Below are 7666 nucleotides of genomic sequence, written 5' to 3' on the forward strand. Positions count from 1 at the left end.
TTTGTGCTGGGTACTGTTCAAACATAGAATAAGAGACAGTTCGTGTCCTAAAGATATTAGAGCCCAGATGGACTACACAGACGCAGCGTAGGGGAAAGGGGAGAGGCACACATTCAGAGTGAACTACGATGATTTGGGAGGGGTGGATGGACACTGTATGAGTCCTAGTGTCCCCATAGTTTTGTGGGGGTCTCCCTTGCATAGTTCTGGGTCTGGAGGCAAGGATGGCCCCAGCTGGGCTCCATTTTACCCCATCCTTCCCTGCTTGAGCTGCTTTCTACAGCTGTAAATTTAATGTTGTGACTTTAACATACAGGTTTGATGTTACAGGGAAGGCAGGATCCTTACTCTGTGCCGTCCAGTTAGGCTGCATTGTCTCTTGTCTGAGCCTTGTGCTTGAACATTGCAGGGATGTTATGTGACCACCATCGTATCAGCCCACTACTTTATTCTATTTCATGTAATTGTTTTATAAATCAGATCAGAAGCTGAGTGTGGGTCATTCTGTCCTTACTGAAGTGATTAAGTAGATCCACTCTAACTACACTTATCATCTGAAGAAAACTTAAGGCTCTCTGCCAAGATCTTGACATGAGCTAAATAAGCATCTGCTAACTGTGTATTCAAACTCAAGAAAAGAAAAGAAAATCACACACACATTGTCATTATTGCAAACAGGAACCCACAGACTGAACAGTCCTCCTCGTCCTACTCAACCCTAAATTTTGCTGTCTTTGCATGTTTTGATTTGCATAGAAAGCTGATATGTACTTGGATTTTTGCCTCTCTACATCTCTTTCTTGGTCTGAGTCTGTAGGGTGTAAATGAAATTTGTTGCCACATGCAGGCTAATGTGAAAAAAAACATGAAGATATTAAACCAACCCCCCAAAAAAACAGAGTTCTGCTACTGTTGTAGCAGATGCCTGGATGGCATTGTTTAATGACCCAAGTGGTTTTAACAGTAGACTTAATCTAAGAGAATGGCGATTGTCTTCTCTGAATTTAGTAGCAAAAGTAGTCCACCAGCCTCACTACTTAGATCTGTCCCATCTTGGTAGATATTTTCCAAAGCCAATAATAATGGTTGCAGTAATTTTAAGACAACTGCCAAGGATCGCTTACGAGAAAGCCAGCAGGTTTTCCCAGGAAGGACTAATTTGAACTTCAGTCCCAGTGTGTCTTCTATATTTTCCAAGACGTTCAGAGTATAATGAAGACATTAAAGTTATAGCTTTTAAAATGCCTTTTGAAGGTCCTGCTGCTTTTACTAGTGCTAGCTGGAGTAGATGGCTTCTGCAGTGTGTATAGGAGAGTTTAGAGTTACACTTTTAAATGAGCAAAGCTTGTACTCCACTGTCTTCCAGAGAAGTTTGCAGCTCCATCAGATGCACAAGCAGCCACCTCTTTGGGGCTCAATTTACAAGAATTTAACTCTAAGACATGGGTTGTCACAGATGCAGCTGATGTGTCTTCTATAACCTGAACATCTAGAAATTCATCTACTGGCCTACCACTGACATCAAAATAACGTGACACCCATTTGCATCAGTTCATCCATCAGCCATATATGCACATTTGCTGAATGTGGTGAGGGAGTTCATCACTTTTTCACCTTCTGAGTCTTTCACTGTTGCACTGCACACTTCTAACCAGTCAGTTGAATTTCTTGTAGAAAGATAGTAAGCATTTGCTGGTCTTGGTCAGAACCAGTGTCCAACTTCAGGATTAACAAATGACAATGCACTTAACATTGGCCTCCAGTTTGTAGTGTGTGGTATCTCTTGCTTAAAGAGAAAGTATGTTGTGATAGCCACGTTTATTTGAATAAACTGTGTTGTGGCTCCAACATTTTTAACAGCCTTGTTAAATACTTCTAAACTTGGCTTTGACAATGACTGGCTTATATGGTTTTCTGCATGTCTATGCAGTCCAGAGGATTGGTGTTTTGCAGCCTTTTCATGTAGTTTGTCAGCATTGGCTTTGCTGATTTGTCTGGCAAACCACGCTTCTCCACTTTTATTATATAAATTCAGGGTATGCTCACATATTGAATACTGCATGCAATTTTGGTCGCCCCATTTCAAAAAATGTATTGGAGTTGGAAAAGGTACAGAGAAGGGCAACTAAAATGATGAGGGGTATGGAACAGCTTCCATATGAAGAGACATTAAAAAGACTAGGACTTTTCAGCTTGGAAAAGAGAGAACCAAGAGGGGATATGATAGAGATCTATAAAATCTTGATTGGTGTGGAGAAAGTGAATAAGCTCCTTCACATGACACAAGAACTAGAGGGTCACACAATGAAATGAATAGGCCACAGGTTTAAAACAAACAAAAGGAAGTACTACTTCACACAACACAGTAAACCTGTGGAACTTTTAGCCAGGGGATGTTGTGAAGTCCAAAACTGTAAAGGGTTCAAAAAAGAACTAGATAAGTTCATGGAGGATATGTCCATCAATGGCTATTAGCCAGGATGGGCAGAGATGCAACACCACACTCTGAGAGCCTCTGCTTGCCAGAAGCTGGGAGTGGACGACAGGGGATAGATCACTCGATAATTGCCCTGTTCGGTTAATTCCCTTTGAAGCACCTGGCATTGGCCACTGCTGGAAGACAGGGTAGATGGACCATTGGTCTGACCCAATATGGCCGTTTTTATGTTCTTCCTTCTCCCTCTACTGCACCCCACTCATAGTTGTTGTCTTTGGTCAGTGAAGACCCAGAGTTCAGAGGTGCTTTTGCATGAGTTCACCTCCCACCCTGGGCGGGGGTGCAGGGGAAAAGGCACCTCACTCGTTCCTCCAGCTGCTCACCACTCACTCTGGGTGTTCACTCTGGGCACTGTTTGTCATGCCACCATTTGCTCTACCGCTCCATCACCAATGGCCCTGTGCCACCACCTTCTGCTGCCACCTGCTACTGTGACCCCTGCGAGTCAGTCTCTTGACATTCCACCCAGCTCTCAGTGATTTCAGCTCTCAGTGGGAGAACCTCACAGTGAGTGCAGGCTGGGCTGTCTCTTCAGCAGAAATGCTGTGCTGCAGCAGGTCTAAACACTTAGACCTGATTATTAATTATTTCAGCTCTAGTGGTCACTTAACAAAAGACTCTCTATGGAGCCTAATAAGCTGTATCTTTAAATAGGAGAGAGGGGAAAGTCAAATAGTGCATGTGTCTCTTAGGCACAGCCCACACCACCAAGCAAAACCCCTGTCCCCCCGCACTCCCTACACTGGGATCTGCCATCCAAACCCCTTGCTTAGCGAGTGCAGTTCAGGTGAGGGTGACCAGTGCTTAATTTGTAATGAAGGCGGTGCCAGGGCTCAAGCAAGTTTGTTACTTTCATAACTGATGTGGCAAGCCTAGAGGTCCCGGGGCTATGAACTACCAAACCTAGAAGTGCCAGGACTCAACCCTGGAAGAAATTATGCATTGAGGGTGACCCCCTCAATCAGGTCAGGCTAAGTACAGTACTGCTGCCCTTTACTCATACAATACGGATGATAACATTTCATGAGCCTCACATTCAATACTAAAGTGATTTGTAACCCAACACCACCCAAAATTGATAACTTGGGCAACACAGCTCTGTCGGCTGCATACCTAGGCAGAGTAGGTCAGTTCATGTAAATACAGTCTGGTCCTGAAGCCTTCCCTCGTCCCCTGGCTCATCACTAGCTGTCAGGGGAGAGCTCATTCAGACCTTGCGTACAAATCATAATTTGAAATTATAAGGTTGGCCAACATTGCCGAAATGAATGAGCCAACATTGGCAGAAAAAACAACAGCTGTGTGAAGAAACTATTCATTGTTCATACTTTTCAAACCTATTATACTTTTTCAGGTACAAGTATTTTATCATACACTGTATATGCTTTTAAAGTGTGTAATGTTTCAATTTCAATTCAAATTTCCAATCAATGACTAAATTGGCAACGCTGCATGTAACTAGTTGACCACTGAGGGGGGGAGGGTGTTGGGGAAATTCGGGGGGGGGTTTACACCCCATAGGGTGGTGTAGGGAAATCCTAGCACCCTTCTACTATTCTGGAGCACTTTTATGGACATGTGTTATGTTATAGGTATGTTAGAGGAGCATAAAAAAATATTTTTAGTGTAGACAAGGCCTAAAGGTCTTGAAATATGCCAATAAGTTGGGATAGTTGGAGAGTTGCCGGCACAGAAGGACTAAAGCTGGCAGGAAATGGTTTCCCTGTCCTGTGAAAATTTTTGAGACATCACAAAAAATCTTCCCATTCTCAACTGGGAAAAAGTCAAAATCTCAAATTTCTGTGATCCGAGAAGGGAGACAGAACTGGTTTGGGTTAATCAAAATACTTTGTGTCAATTTTGTCCATTTTAAAATTATTTTTTATTTTTTTACTATTAATTTTACATTTTGTTACAAAAAGTATTTTTGAACAAGAAAACTGTTTTTTGTGGGTTTTAAAAAATGTTGAAATGAAATGCCTTTACAATTTTGAAACATTTTCGAATATTTTTGAGTTCAAAAATTCTTTGAAACCATCCCTTTCACATGAAAAGTTTTGATTTTTGTCTAGTTGGAATTGTGTTGAAAAGTTCCCAACCAGCATTAATTCAGACCTTTCAAAGCAAGGTGCCTAAAATTAGGTAAACTGAGTTTTTTTGGCTAAATGAAAATTTTCTATGAAAGTGTCTGTTTTCCTTGAAAATTTTGGATTTTTCATTGGAAAACCAAAAAACTGATTAGGTTTTCCAGTTTTTCTGGACAAAAAGTTTTAGTGTCAGTTTTTTGATTAAAAATAAAAATCCTGCACCATAAAAACACTCCATTTTCTGACCAGCTTGGGTAATATCCCATTCTATACCCCATTCTTACTTAGCTTTTCTTCCTACACATAATAAATAGATATGTGATCATGGTGACTTCAGTTTGAATGATATATGCTGGAGGTCTTATGTTGCCGGTACTAAAACATCCTTGGAATTCCTAAATACTATAGATGAGAAGTTCCTCATTCAAAAATTGTTGCATCCAACATAGCAGTATTCTATATTAGGCCTCCTCTTGACAGATAAAGAGGAACTGATCTCAGAAATAAAAATTAATGGTAGCTTAGGTACAAGTGATCATGTCTCAATCACATTTATAATGTGAAAACAGAATAAAGTCCAAATAAGTAATATGTATAAACTGGTGCTCTTAAAGTGCCAATTTCAAAAGCTGAAAACACTTATGAGCCAAATCAGCTTGGAGGAAGAATTAATCAGAAAAATATGAATGATAATTGAGAATTATTTCAGAACTCTACTAGATGCCAAAAAAGGCACAATTGAGAAAGAAGGCCATATTGGTTAAAAAACTGACCTGGTGTAGAAGAGAGGTGAAGGCAGCTATGAAAAATTAAAATAAAATATAACAAATGGAAGAAAGGGGAAATTGATAGAAATGACTATAAATCAGAAGCTAGGAATTGTAGAAAATTGATAAAGGACGCAAAGGGACACAAGGAGAAATGTATCGCCAGCAGAGTTAAGGACAATAAGGATGAGTCTTTGAAGTATATTAAGAACAAAAATAATCCGAACAATGATACTGGTCCATTACTAGACAGAAATGGTAGAATTGTCAATAATAATCCAGAAAAGTTGAAGCATTCATTAAATATTTCTGTTCTGTAGTTGGGAAAAAATATGATGTAGTTATATCATATGAAGATAACACTCTTTCCATTCCATTAGTGTCTCAGGAGGATGTTAAACAGCAGGTGCTAAAATTAGACACTTTTTTAAAATCAGTGGGTCCTGTTAACTTGCATCCAAGAGTTTAAAAATAGCTGGGTGAGGGGCTCACTGGACATTAAGGTTTATATTCAATAAGTCTTGGAACATGGAACAATAGGGAAGTTCCAGAAGACTGGATAAAAGCTAATGTTGTGCCAATATTTAAAAAGAGTAAATGGGCTGATTCAGGAAATTATAGGCCTGTCAGTCTGACATCAATCATGGGCAAGCTAATGGAGTGGCTGATATAGTACTTGATTAATGAATAAGTAAGCAAGGGTAGTATAATGAATGCCAGTCAACATGGGTTTGTGGAAAATAGATCCTGTCAAACTAACTTGATATATATTTTTTTGATGAGATTACAAGTTTGTTAAAGGTAACAGTGTTTATCTAATATACTTAGATTTTTGTAAGATGTTTGAATTGGTACCTCACAACATTTTTGAATAAAAAAAACTAGAAAGATATAAAATCAAGATTATATGCACACATTAAATGGATTCAAAGTTGTTTAATTGATAGGTCTCAAAGTGGAATCATCGAGTACGTGTATTTCTAGTGGGGTCCTGTAAGGAACTGGTCCTATGCTATTAAACATTTTTATCAATGACGTGGAAGAAAACAGAAAATCATCACTGATAAAGTTTGCCAGTGACCCAAAATTTGGGGGAGTGGTAAATGAAGCGGACTGGTCACTGTTACAGAGTGATCTGGGTTGCTTGGAAAGCCAGTCGTAAGCAAGCGATATGCATTTTAAAATAGCTAAATGTAAATGTATACATCTAGGAACAAAGAATGTAAGCCATACTTACAGGATAGGGTTCATGTATCCTGGGAAGCAGTGACTCTGAAAAAGATTTGGAGGTCATGGTAGATAATCTGCTGAACATGAGCTCCCAGTGTAACTCAATGTCCAAAAAGACTAATGTGATCCATAGGTACATAAACAGTGTGCATAGGTGCATCTTGAGTAGGAGTAGAGAGGTTATTTTACTTCTGTATTTGGCACTGATGTGACCACTGCTGGAATCCTATGCCCAGTTCTGGTGTCCACAAGTCAAGAATGACATTGATAAATTGGAGAGGGTTCACAGAAGACCCATGATGATGATTGAAGGATTAGAAATCATGCATTGTAGTGACAGATTTAAGGAGCTCAATATATTTAGCTTAAAAAGGAGAAGGTTAAGGGGTGACTTGATTACAACCTACAAATACTTACACAGGGAACAAATATTGGATAATGAGCTCTTCAATCATGACCTGATTCAATGGCTGAAAGATGAAGTTAGACAAATTCAGACTGGAAATAAGGCATACATTTTTAACAGTGAGAGTAATTAACCATTGGAACAATTTGCAAGAGTTGTGGTGGATTTTTTTCATTCCTGACAATTTTTCATTCAACTTTGAATGTTTTTTCTAAATTATGCTCTAGGAATTATGTTGGGGAAGTTCTGTGGTCTGCGTCATTCAGGAAGTCAGACTAGATGATCACAATGGTCCCTTCTGGCCTTGGAATCTATGAATTCTCCCACCATTCTTCTGCCTTGTCCTTTTAGAGTGTTTACTCTGCAGGGCAGGGAATATCTACCCACACAAGCAAAGAAAAAGTTAGAGGTCCTGAGAGGTCAATTAACACACCTGGTTGCACTTGGAGGGTGGGTCAAGCTTAATTAAAAATAAAGCCCAGCTGAGGAAGGACTTGGGTTGTGACTATAAAGAAGGAGAGTCTTGAGCAAAAAGGGGACTGTAGGGAGAAAAGAGAGAATGCTGCTGTCACTCTCTGGGACTAGAGAAACTGGGAGGATAAAGGAGGAAGCCATGTTCTCATGGCACTGTTGTAGCCGGCATGGCAAGATATTTACGTGCCAGATGCGCTAAAAATTC

The sequence above is a fragment of the Mauremys mutica genome, chromosome 2, assembly GCF_020497125.1.
Source record: "Mauremys mutica isolate MM-2020 ecotype Southern chromosome 2, ASM2049712v1, whole genome shotgun sequence".
Lineage (NCBI taxonomy): Eukaryota > Metazoa > Chordata > Testudines > Geoemydidae > Mauremys > Mauremys mutica.